The following is a 14,572-nucleotide window of genomic DNA, read 5'->3' on the forward strand; positions in this document are numbered from 1 at the left end:
GTTCATCAATTCTTTTAATGGAGATTTTGACAAAAATTTCAATACAGGTATCACCGAACCATCCGTATAACAATAGATATTTTTCGTTTGAGATTTCGTTTGAGAATCGTGCTTTTTGTTGAGTATTTTTAGCATAGTTTCTTCGCCTAATTTATTACACTTCTTTGATATTGAGATCCGATAGCTTCAGGGGTTTCAAGAGCCCTTATCTGTCGCCTGAATCGCGGATCAATCGATAAGGAATTCGCAGAAGCAAGTTGCTGCAACTAGCAAAGAATATTTAATATGCAACTACCAAATATGTACTCTTGCCCTTTTCTTCGTTTTCTATGTTTAAAGTATCTTCTTCTTGTTGGATGTTGCAATATAAATTTTAATAAAGACTCGAAAGAATCACGACAAACATTTTTCATTTCGAGATTTTCATATTATTCGAGAGTTGTAGTTTTCTTGTGGATTTTTGGTATAATCATCAGTCTTAGTATATTATACTGCGGTATTAATATACGTCGTATTAGGTGGTATAGCATAATCGTGCGAGCAAACACGCGATGCACGAACGTCATTTCCCGCATAAATTTTTCGTGCCCAGATGAGATGCGAGATAGAGGCGTGGGTTGCTTAGGTAAACTAGGGTCGGCACTATTTGTCGAGTTTTCTTTTTCTACGCGAATACTTGAGAGTATTCGATATTGCGTTATTTGTAATATATTGTCTGCGTATTTGGAGATATAAAGTTTCTTCTTAATTACACAAATAAATATATCATATATTATTTAATATCTGACAATACATACACAATTTAATTTTCCTTATTTTCAGGTTAAAAGAGCAACTATTTAAGTTTGAACAACTTGGTTCGTATCTCTCGTAGACAATTAAGAAGATAGCTAAACACACCGTAATATGAATCTCCACTCGCATCAACTGCTACACAATTTCCATTTCCTCCTTCAAATTCTTATTATTACATTCATCAAATTGCGTGCGTGCAAATTAATCGTTACGTGGCCAAAGGTAACTAGAAGAATAATTATTATCTTTTAGTAAACAGCTAATAAGAAGTAATTTTAGTTAAAGATCCCAAATTGTTTGATTTTCCTATTTAAGATCACATAAATATTCTCTAAACGCAGTGAAGTATTTTATATAAATAAGTATTTATAACAACTTTAATAAATATTGTTTACAAAAATAAAGCAACTATCTTCACGGAAGAAAGCCCATAATGTAAATTTCTGTTCGATAAAGAAATTATCAACAAAGAAGTACAACGTTTTAACATCCTATCTCGAATAGTTTTAAGCATATTGCTTCACGGTACGTCGACTAGTTTACAATGCCTCGCTAAATAGCCATGTGCAAATTTTTCCAGAGAACATACTGTGCAAGAGAACTAGAATCAAACTAGAAACATAACGCAGGGGACCGCTTGTACAAAGGCAGGTGGGTCCATAATTCCGCTTCCACCTGATGCTCCCCCTGTTTCCGTCTCGTGGCACACCAACCGTAAATTTACGATTCTGTCCGTCTGGGGCGTGACTGACTGCTCGAAATGTCCATTCGTGAAACGTACTGATAGCTCCACAACCAATTAAAACTAATTGTTATTATTATTGTTTATCCTTGACCCTAGTTCTAAAGTGGCCAACGGCTCAAGGGACTCGGCCGTACGACTCTTTACGGAGGAAGAATTTTAATTGTCTGGATTGTTTCACGGTACTTTGGAGACGTTAATGTTTGTGCACACGCGTGAACGACCGTGTGTAAATAACGCGGAACGTACAATTATTCTTCTTTCTGTGTGCTTAAGTATCGTATTTATCTCTTGAAATTTCTTTGCTGAAATTTACCCCGTAATAAAATATACAAATCTCGGAGAGGATCACAGCACGACAATGCGAAAATTCGCGAAGTGAATTTTTCCAGCTGAATAATTTGAAGATGTAAAAGCCTGAAAATACTAAAGATTCGAAAACCTAGATATCTAAAAATCGAAAAATCTACAGTGGCAAGACCTACAAATTTAGGAATCTAAGAATGTAAAGATCCAAGAACTTAAATATCTAGAAGCTTACATATCTAAAAACCTAAAAGTTTAACAATCGAAAAATTCTCTAGGAATTTCAGAATAAAGGTCACTTCGGTCTACGAAAGCCCTGTTTTCTTAGTTTCTGATCGTCAAATCGACTTCAAACCGCTGTTTAACCGCGTGTCGTCCAACGCAAACACAGGAAGTTTTCCGAGAGCCACGCGCGTTTCCATGCGATGCCGCGATCGCGCTTGCCGGAAATGTTTCGGATTTCGTGCCTCGGCTTGCTCCTGGAATTATTAATCACCCTCTGGCGTGCATTACGGCATCGTGGCTCTATTGTTCGAGCGATGAAACACGGTACGCGGCGATGGAAGAAAGAAAAATAAGAGAAAGACAACGTGGTTTAACGTCGAACGAGGAGGAACGCTCGCGGACAGGCTAGCCTGATCCTGAAAGCGGAGTCTGAATGAACTGCGCGACCATGAGGCCGTACTTCCGGTTTATTCGCCCCTCTACTTCTCCTTTCGGCGTTCCACAAACCGCTTTCAACGCGGCTGCTTCTATCGTTTCAGGCTCGGGTTGGATTTAATTTGGGTAACAAATGATAGACAACGCGGAGCTGGCTTCCATTTGTCAGAACGTTCGAACAATCGGGTTTTGCGAGTAATGGAAACGCCATTTTAGTTGGAAAAATGATCACGTTTTGATGAATGTACAATCGGTGTACTTGAAGCGCTTACCTTTCCTCTGGCTTTGATAAATTTCTTGGTTCGTGGTCTCTTGTTTTCTTGGAATTTTGTTTGTTGTTAATGCGATGGTGTTGGTACTTTTGTATATCGCTTATAGATGTATCTTGTACAATACGTATATTAATATTGTCTTAATTCCGTCTCTTTTTATGTTTACTATTTTCAGTACGACGTTCGCAACGACGAATTTCAAGAAAAATTAGATTCTGTTTAAAGATATTTGTAAATTTCTGAAGGTTTTAATCGACACAGCTTCGTTTATTTGGAGTTATTTAAAAATAAATACTCTACAAGTAAGTACGATTTTGTATCTTAGCAAGTCTACTATATTTCAATAGCAGATACCTTAACTCTTCGTTGAAATTGAAGCGAGTTAGGGTAAATACAACACTGGAATGTCAAATAGTAAATAAAAGTTAAGTCTTCATATGCGCAATTATTACAATTAAACGATTCTGCTAGAACATCTACAATCCTTTCCATTTAACAAAACATAGCGTATCTCATTTCAAAACAAAAATTTCAATTCCCTTCAAAGCCATTCTCTTATAAAATTTACTTCGTTATTTAAAAATAAATATTTTATTTATTATTAAAAATTAAATAGTTCCACTGCTTTCTACCAAATCGATCCTCCTCTTCAACCATAGATTTATAAAATACAGCAATAAAACATTCATTCTTTGTCGCAAATTCATTCACGCGAAACAGAAAATTTTCTTACACGTTTCATTCAACGTCCGAACGATTCATCGCGAAACGATCGCGCACACGTTCGTCACCAAGGGGTTTAATTAAGCGAATGTTTTTCCTAGTCGTCGTACAAAGGTACACGCCGTTTCGCCAGATACATACGCTTATGGAAATACGTTCGTTTTGCATGCGTATCCACGCACGTCGCAGGCGAATAAATACATAAGGATGAGCGGCTGAATCGATACCAAGCCTTTACCGAGAAAACGCCAAAAAGTCCATCAATCATTTCGCGGACTGCCGGAATCGTGGCGCACGTACCAAGAGTCTCCGTGTCTCGCGTGTACACGAGAACGATGAACGAAGAAAGGTGGAAGAGAAAGACGGAGGGAAACGGCAGACTCACTCGGAGGTAATTTATTTACGCCTCGCGACGGGAATCGATTGATTCAAGGGGCGGGGACAAGGATGTGGTGGATGACAATGCAAATGAAGGAAGTGCGAAGTCTCGTTTCCTATGGACTTCATTAAGGGGATGAATCGTATTGTGGTGCGACAACGCCGATTCCAAATGCGAGTAATTTGTTTCTGAAAGTGGATTTTGATTACCGGCGAAGAATAAGATCGTGCATCGAGCAAACGAAGCGTTGCTCTGGTAATTTGTGATAGAATTATCCAGTTCGATGTTGATAATTTGTATTCTATCGATACTTTATCGATATATTCCTGTTTACCTATGCAAGGTTTGTATCGCGGTATTTTTGTTTGGAGTTAGCGTTCAATGATTCGTATTTTACTTATGTTTTATATTTATTTATTCGTATATCTTCGCTCGTGCGAGTGAGAAGTATTATATGTATATCTCGCAACGCGAAGAAAATAGAATTTTATTATTTAAGCAGAAGTTTAAGTAGACAAGCAATAAGTACTTCAATTTTTTCCTAATGTAGATTACTGGGTGGAATCAGCATCGTAATTTCAATTTTATTTTAAGCTACGAAACGCAATTAGTTCTTAATGCTCAACCAGAGAATAGTTTGTCGTCAGGTAGACGTTTTAGGTTATCGAGGGTGACTTGTAAAAATGTAATGGTATTACACAATCGATAGAGAAAATTATAGGGAATCGTTCTTAGATCGAAGAATTACATTCTTAATTTAAATTGATGAATTTATCGCTTCTGCTTACTCACCCTGAATCATTGCAGAAGATCTGACCTTTCACTTCAGGCAGCTGGTCTAGAAAAAATCACTTAAAAGCGATTTATAATATCTTCGTAGTATCGTAGAATTAGTAGGTATAGAAGAGTTGAAGTTCTTCACGACGTATTTCAATATCTTAGAACCAAAGAACAATAACAAAAAATCCTTTTACGCAATTGATATTTAATTCTCAACATAAATTACTAAAATCACTATGCTTCTCCAAGTCTCTAACCAGTTACTTCCCAATTTCTTTCTTCTTATGAATAATTCTGACCACGTAATTTTATAATATCTAACATTTATACGTACATCGATTGTCTGGTTTCATAAAAGCATACCAGACGCGCGTCCGAGAAAAGATAGTAAAGAAGCGAATGAAGAATAAACCGTTGACTTACAATTAAAGTAGCAAGTAACCAAAGTACCAAACTTATACCAAATGAATAAAAGAGACGAAACAAGTTAGTAGTTAGTTATTAGAGAGAGAGAGAGAGAGCAAGCAAGGTGCAATAGATAGATATAAGCAGTATATAACAATAGAAATTTTAGAGTAAGAGAAACAGATGTGACGTAAGGGCATTATAAGAGATGTAAACCGAAAGTCGTCCAAAGCCTAAAAGCATAGACTAAGAATAAATAAATAATAAAAGAGACGAAACGAACATTCACCTATATATTTTACGAAACTCCATTCAAATTTCCACAAATCTATAAAATTTCTATGAAAAATTACAAATTAGTTATTTGAATCTATACATGATAATTCTACTATATAAAAAGAAAAAACAAAATTAGTTGTTTCTAGCGATGGTTTCAAAATAAATCATCGAAGCTGAGTAACTTGGCAATTTCCATGATTAACTCCAAATCTCCACGACTAACTTCCACCTACAGCGCATTCTAAAACTCGCGAGGAAGTAAATCGCGAGAACTGGCGGGATTCGCGCGAGTTTCGTAGTTGGGGTGGGCTCGTAGGTTTCTAAGCTCGTACGCACGCTACGCGACCGATAAATGGACGAAGCGAAAGCAGCCCGAAGCTCGTCACGTTTCCAGGAACATTTCGTTACGATCGATACGACCTGCCATTACTGGTTGGTGGATAGGCTCTACTACCGCGTTCCGCCTTCTCTCTTCCAGCCACGACCTTTTCCGCTCGAGCCTCCTCGTCGCGCGTACGCGCGGTAATAAGGGTTGTTCCGCGGTGTAACGCGCGGCAGACGTTGAAATCACAAGGAGAACGCGATTTTCGTTCTCGTTTCCGGGCCGCATAGTTCTTGCATTACGCCACAAATGGCCACCTTTCCGTTGGATTTATAGTTTATAATTTGCCATTTTTACAACGTCCCCACCGCGCACACATTTCAGCTCATCATAGTGAAAACCACCCTTCTCGCCTGGCGTTAGTAAATTCTTGAAAATATCCGCTCGCAGCGTTGTTCCTCCCGATGGGAATTTTTGTACACGGTGAGATGGGAATATTGTCCGATGATTGAGAAGATCAGTTGTCGTTTTGTTTTTTGGTAAAGTGTATTGGAAGGGCGAGTTTTACGGGATAATGGATTTGAACGTAAATCGAGCGGTGTTGATCTTAAGTGTATGTTTTGAGAGTGGTCTGTTAAACGGGATGGATCCATTAGTCTAATGGTTTGGAAATTGTTCCACGATTGAGGAACAAATTGGAAGCACGTTAAAGAAGAAGGAATCTAATAATTCAATAATAAATCGCATGTAAATGATAAATAATTAAGTAAATACAATAGTATTTAAATATACATGTACTTACATTTCGATTATTCGAAGAAAAATTGTCACAGTAAGCTTACAAGAATTCCAGACTCGATATTTTTTACAAACCTAAACTAACCAAAGACTAGTTACTGATCGATAATGAATCATATGGTAATTGCTTCAGTTGAATATATAATGCGCGATTGAAATCTTATTTGGGAGAAACATTTTCTACTCAGTGATCTAATTACCAATTTAATAACTAAAAGAAACGATACAATCCATTAGCCGTTTTACAGTTAAGCTTCGAAAGTTCCTACACAACAGAAAACATAAGTTTTCGCTATACCTTAATAGATGAGTTCGCAGACGTTCCCGGAAGCGGTTCGAGGCGAGCACCGATTTTCGTTCTCCGCGGCCCCCTTGGTAACGGACGGCGGCGCCTAAACCGAACCCCGTGCACACATATAGGAGCAAACTATTGATCCGTGAGTAGTCACGCGATTCCCTCGTAGAACGCCACTCAAGCCTTTCTTGTGCCTTTTTCCTACCGCCCCCTTGGTCGCGCCACCCTCAGCGCACCCCCGCTCGAAAGCGTCTCGTTTCGTTCCAAGTCTCGAACGAGTTTCCTCGCTGTAGTCCGCGCTCTCTGCCTCGGTGCCCTTTTGCTAAATCGTTCCAGCGACGGAAGTTCCGCGAAGGTCGATCCTACCAGTCTGTATACTTATTTATACGATGGATTTTCGCCGTGTCGGAATATCGACAGCTACTGATATCGGTGAACGGGGATCGATGTCGAGCGTAGGCGGCGTCGTTGATGTTTAGTGGCGTTACTTTGGTAGGTTGATATTGGTGATAGATACCGGTATCAAAGTTGTTTGGGATCGGATGGTGAAAGATATTTTCGTAGATGTATAAAGGTTTGAGAATGTAAAGTGCTTCGTGCAACTGGGATTAGAGATATATTTAACGCTAGAAGTATTCATTTCTAATATGTACCTAAATATATCTTATGTTCCAGTCAATGCGTTTCTGTACCTTTTATATTTAGAAATGTTAAAGTTTTTATGGATTAAAACTATTATTATTCGAATTTCTAAAATTAAATTCTACTACATCTTTCAATGTAACAGTTCATTGGTTAAATCAAGTCTATCATGAAATCAATATCGATTTCACTAGTCACTACCTGACCAAATTTCGACTCTACCTTCTATCTTTTCATATCCTCGCTACTGTTTCCCAAGTTCACTCAGCCTCTCTCGAATACTGAACTTTGTAAACTACCTTCCACACGTGTCCTCTAACTATATTATAATATCTTCTCTCTAAAGTTCGAAATCATTTTACCGATATTCGGAATCTTTGCGAGCGACCCTTCTACCCAATTACGCTAGAACTTCATTTATCTAAATCCGTCACGGTTGATCAATTTAGCTGTTGCACGGTTCAGAGATACTAAATACTACTACATGGCTCTACCGTAATCCTCTTAAACGCGTAATTAAAACTCGAGATACAGACAGAACCCAGCGTCGAGAAGGTTTCAACTTTTTATTTTATTTCTCGCTATGTGATCCGCAAGTTTCGAGAGTAGCGTAGCTTACCAAGCCAGTAAAGCGGTTCGTTGCGTCGTTACGAAAAAGCATCGACTTAGGTGGTTTCACCGTTTTGCCCAACGCCATCATCACCTACCAGCACCCTTAACTCACCCTATTTCCCCCGCTTTATCACCTGCCATCGGTTACTACCGCGCACCCACCTACGGGAGCGCCTCGGTTAGGCCTTATCAGTAATGGTCCTATTTTTGGAATCTCCGCCCATTCTTCGCGTGACCTACCTCCTCCAATCCCGCTACCCTTCACCCCTGTCTAGAATGTAAAGTTGGGAACGACTACGAAACGGTCATCGCGGTACGTAGCCTCGGAATCTTTTTAGGGAAGCTGCCTAATCGGAGACGGCAAAGTAGAATCGGTGAATTTGCAAGACTATCGTTTGTGAATCGTCTTCATCCGTTTCTCGTTTTTCAATCCTTTCGTTCTTGAGTCGCATGGCCACGCCGATATAGTTACCGATAGCCTGATAAAGCAAAGAATTTCTGGTACCTCACGAATATGGTTGGATTTATCAGGCTGTTCTTGATACGATAATCATCGTAAAAAATATGAAAGGTTCTACCGATCTAGAAAAATATTCCAAGTATATATGTACTATGTTGAAACATTTATTGCGATTTAATGTCAAGATAGAAATAAAATTATTAGTTTTAGATTGATACGCAATATACGATATCGATCAAGGCAGTATCTTAGTCAATCAAACGATGAATCAAAGATACGGCTGTAGTGTATCGAAGAATTAGATCGTAATAGGCGTAAAAATTCTTAACGATTTTCAGTCGAATGAAAGAAGAAGAAGATATTGTAATGTTCCCTTTAAAACTTCGAAACAATATCTGTAATCTCCCAACTCTATATCGATTTATTCGTCATTGATATTTTATGCGACCCACGAATTAGAAAACACTAAAGAAAGAAAATTTCTACCGTTCTATAAATTATCCCTCTAAAATCCTCTAAATCCTAACAACTGTAATCTTCGAACTTTATCCAATCTATTCTAAGTAACTATTCGGTCTAGGCGTTGAAATCAGTTGGTCCAACTTCACGACCTGGAAGGAACCAACTTGCAACGTGAGAATCATTCAACATGTATACTCTTAAGACTTCTGTGCACTTCGTGAAGCCGATTACGTAGCAACTAATTATAATTTTATTGTTTGCCAACGTATTAAGGCTAAATTCGAGCATAATCTGTCTACGATCAAATATCCTATAAATATATAATTGTAATCATGTTTTATCTCAACACTAATTTCGTCAAAAGTATTTTTATATTCCTAGTACGTAATTGTAACATAGAAAAATCCGAGGTCAGTCATTTCGAAAAGTCTGTTAATTTTAGTCAACCTGATAAATTATAAAGCATATTTTAAGGCAATTAATTATTCCAAATACAAACAAAGCTTTGCGCTTTTGATACAGTACAACTTTATTAATAGGATTTTACTGATTTTTCGTTAAGAGAAACTGCCAAATAATAATCATTAAACAATAAAAGTTCACTCAGAACTCGATCGATAGCAGTCAATTCGATTGGACGCTAATTACAATTTTTAATCAAGTTCCAATGAATGGTCTTTTACTGTATAGTATTCCGGCTTTCCTTCGATCAGTTGATCTATGAAATCATGATCTGGTTCACCGTTCGGGGGTGGCTGAAATTTTCGAGGGAAGGAAGGAAAGTTTCAGTCCACGTTACCTCGGAAGACTGTTCAGGGCGGTTGGACGGTTCGCGTGACTCGGTTCACGGATCGATAAGCAACCGGAGGGCTCCCCGTTAACCAGCCTCGGGTCACGAGAATATTATTAAGCATACCGGTGCTTTTCCGACCGGGCAAACGGATCCGGGCTGCTCGACTTTTTATCGGCCACTCGTTTCCCCGTGATGACTATAAAAAATGGGGGAACCCGGGCCTGCGACTTTTTAGACGGACATCGCGCGATTTTTCATTCCGTCTCCTCTGCTTTCTTGCTGTATTTTGGAGACTCTCGGCAATTATTCAGAGCTTTGTGGAAAATTCACTAGGAAGAAATTAGACAACCACCATGCGGTCCTTCTTCCTCCCTTTCTCTGCTCTTTTTTGCGATACGTTTTAGAAATTTGAATAATTATTTAAAGCTGAGTGCAAAGTGTACACATTAGAAAATTATTAATTAATGTTTCTAAACGTTAAACTATCATAATGCAACCTTTCTCTGCTTCTTCACATTTCTCGATATCTTTTTAGAAGCTTTTTTCAAACTACCATTTAGGGATTCGCGGCATATGTATTAGTAGAAAATTAGGCGATAAAGTTACAGAAGATTATGATATGGGAACACGTTTAGTACGAACGTTTATGAAGAATTATTTAGCGTTGAGTATTAGGAATGTGAGAAAGAATCGAATATCTAAAAGGTGGATGTGAGAGGACAATATGACCAAGGTTTCAGTAAAGATGATCGTATGTATCTTGGAAATACCTGTTATAGAGCTAGTCTCAACTCAGTGAAGTAAAGGGAAGAGAAAAAGCGAAGCGATTGACATAACATATTTAACTAATTATGTCGAAATTACTTTTTCAATTATATCTACATCGAACCTCCTACTGCTTCTGTTATTACTTCGAAATTAACTTTACAGGCAGTAATTTCATTTACGTCGATAAATTTCTAATTGAAGAATATAGAATTAATTTAACAACCTGCTATTAGGAAGAAATTGATATTATTAATAGGATTTTATATCTATTTATCTATTTATTTACGTAACAATTCCATTTACTTTGATAAATGTTTAATTGGAGAACATAACATTTAATAATTCACTGTTCAGAAAAATACCTAATATCATTAATAAATCCACAATTTCAGATCTATTTATACAACTTTAATGTATCATGTATGCGCCAAATATATTATAGCTTGTTATTACCACAGTATACATACAATTTACTCAAACTAAAAAGTACATAAATAAATACTTAATAATTTCCTTCATCCTCGTATGTATATCTACTGTAATTAACCCGCTCTCTAATAATTATAATCTTCCCGAGACTACATCGTGCTATTACTAGAGGTATTTTCAAATAACTGCAGCAATTTGCCACTGTGATATCCAATCTTCGGTAAAATGCTATTAAAACCATCGTAGTCGAAGTATGCAGCGTGAGTACGCACGATTCGTTCGTATTACTCTTGCGAACTTCTCTTTACGATCCCGGCCTGCATAATACCCGGTTGCATGTCCACGAGGAAACAGTTTATTGCGGGCAGAGGGTAATTGACGAGTAGAAATATAGGAAACGCGTCGATGGAACACGTCATGAAAATCGTTGTAGCTAGCTCTGTCATTAAACGCGCCTATATAAAATCGACTCACTTTTCTATCGGCACTTTCGTCCGCGTCGCGTGACGTCTCGCGTGCACGAGCGAAACGCCAACGATGGTCACCGAAGGGAAGAGACTTTCTATGACTTACTTTTGCGCCAATGGAGGATTGCGCTATGGGATTGGAACTGCCCTTACGAGAAAACTTCTTTCAATCGAATACAACGACGGAAATTTATGCAAAGTCATACCGTTGAGCAAACGTCGCTTCGAATAAAATCTGGTTTTCGCTTTTTGGCCAGATACGTCTACGCATAGGGAGATTTTGGGCTTTTGGATGGAACCTTGGTTATATTATAGCGAATGAAAATTATTTGGCAAGTGTATCAGATTTTAACCTTATTGTGCCCGACTATGGAGAGAAGCGATATTTGTTAATGAACCGATTCATAGGAAATTTTACAGTTTCCAAGAAGAGAATGCTCGTTTCCTATATATATTACTTTGTACCTTTATGTACTTCCATTTCCTGTAAAAATTTTTTCGCACTTTAACATCGGAATAGAAAAACAATTTAATACACTTAAAAAGTCCATCTTTCCTTACAAACCTATTATTACGTACAAATTTCAATTTCCATCATTTTCTTTTAAATCTCAGCTGAACCCATATTAAAAGATATCGTCGTAAAAAGATAGCCATAAGTATATAAGTATATAATTCCTTTTCCTCGCTTAAGAGTACCATGCCACCTTTCCCATCATGAAACCCTGACTACCAGCACAATCACCGTTCTCTGGCTCCTCAGACAGCCGCTAAAAGTACCCCCGAACTGAAAAATATAGCCTAACAGTAACTTCCATAAAAAATATTAAAAGAGCTCTACCCTCTATACCCTTTCAATCCAGCAGCGATATTTAAAATCCCACCGCAAACGCAGTCCAGCCACCGCGGTAGTACACTCCCCGACGCAAAATGAAGGAGAAGGCCGGTTTAAAGTAACTCATTACTTAACCACAATTCCCCCCATGTTCCCTGAGAAGAGGCCTGCAACTAGCTGCTCTAACAGAAGCGGTGAGATAGCGGTTGGTAAGAACCGAAAAGAAAAAAAAAAAACGTAAAAAATGATAGAGTATTCGCCGTATGGGATGGCTACGGACGCCATATGCCATGCGGTCATTCATGTCCACGTATGTTCAACGTACGTTCAGCCATCCTGACACATGTGCATATGTGAGCACGCGCGCATACACGACGATACGTAGTTGTTCATCCACGAGCAATCACCCTTTATCGGCTTATAAACCACGTAAATCGTCGTGTAATTTGAACGTATACACGATAAATATTAAATAAGTACTTCGTAGCGGGCACAATTTGTGATAAATTAGAGACACATTGTATGTCGTGGTAAATTGGTTTCCATTTCTATTTTATCTTTCCGTTCGATTAGCTTCACGATGATAGATTTTATCACTCCTGCCCTTTCTTACGTAATTGTTTGTTTTTGATAGTAAATTGCATTTGCTTGTAATCTATTATTTGTAACAATTCTATTAACTCTCATCATCGAGCCGGTTCCACACGTCAAGCAAAATACTATATTTCCTCTACAAGCTAAATGAAAAATAATACTTTGGCAAAATATTTATTAAATGGTATTACTATCTGTAACTTCAATATGTGGGTCAAGAGTGACCGATGTGTCGACAAAGAGCTCAGCCGGACACGTCATTGTTTTTAGTTGGTGCGACCAGTTCGAAGGTGAACTTCACCACTAAAACTGTCCGTCACATCACGGAATTGTAATATACATATTTGTATTATAATCCATTTTTTTAATTGACTTACTTATTTTTCATTATTTACATCTATCATATTTTGCATTAGATTATGTCTCATTACACGAACGGTAGCCAAACCAAACCCCGAACAAAACTTCCCAACATACAATCCTCGCTTTTAGCCCACCAAACGTTTCCCAACGGAGCCACGCAAACCCAAATTAAGGAGACACAAGAGAGCAAGTCTAATCGTCCCGCACCCACCATAGAAAAGCGTTACACGCATGGAGAGGACAGATAGTGCTACATAGGGAGAAATTCAGGGGGCAAGGGAACAGCTGGCGCGTAATAGTCGACCCTGGTACCTTCAGTTTCCGCCGCGTCGTGCCGTTACGAGTGGCATTAAGAACGTCTGCGGCCACTCGGATAATTTCGTTGCCCCGCGTCATTCCCTTTTCCCTCGTTTCTTTATCTTCAGCACCGTACGCGTGATATACATGGACAGAGAACGTTCCAGAATATATTCCACGGTGCGTGACGCCCACCTGCCACGACCTCGTTCAAGGAGACAGCTGATAGGACGCACCGGAACTTGGCTTCTTTTCCTTCGATTTTTCGTCAACCGACTGATCTCCTTTCTTTAACTTCCGTGGAGTGTGATTTGGTTTAACGTGATCCTCGGTTTTTCGTATTTTTCTTGCGGTCATCCGGCAGAATTGTGAACGTAACGCGGATTTAATGGAGGGAAACTGATACCGAAAAAGAAAAAAGAAAAAGAAATGGGGTACGCTTGTATTCTTCTTACGATCCAACGTGTTTTTCGAAGTTTTAACGTAACACTTTCAGTATAATGTGACTGGTTCCTCTTTGTTGAAATTACATTGCTCGTTGCAGGTTTTAGAATATTGGTGTCGAGGTTGACTGACAGAGGAACGAATGGATGAATTTGTAATAGAACAATATATTGAAATAAGTATAGGTTCAAGTATAAGTACAGATATATAGTGTATGTTGATCCAGATTTTCACTCTTTCAGTGTTACAATACAGTAGAATATGATAGGGAGCACGTTCATACATTTATAGCAAAGCATACATTTATTACCAAAAAAGTTGACCTTAGTGTGTAACTCTAGCTGAAGGCTACAAGAAACAGTAAGAAGAATCTACTTATAGCTCTTTTGTTTCTAGACCTTGTAACCCAATACAACATTCATATTGAAGAGCACAATAATATGGACCTCTCGTTGTTTTTAATTTTTTGCTTCACTAAAACAGCGGTTGTTTTCGAAACAGCGGTGTCCGTGTCGCAAGTATACAAAAGAAAAGGTTTAGAGTTTTCCTTGAAGTAATTACTTCAACAATTGGTTCAGTTTCGTTTACTATAATTTGTACTTTTACGAGATATCTATTATTTAACGAGAAATTGAATTTTTTACTACGAA

The sequence above is a fragment of the Bombus vosnesenskii genome, unplaced genomic scaffold, assembly GCF_011952255.1.
Source record: "Bombus vosnesenskii isolate JDL3184/JDL3185 unplaced genomic scaffold, Bvos_JDL3184-5_v1.1 scf7180000013277, whole genome shotgun sequence".
Taxonomy (NCBI): domain Eukaryota; kingdom Metazoa; phylum Arthropoda; class Insecta; order Hymenoptera; family Apidae; genus Bombus; species Bombus vosnesenskii.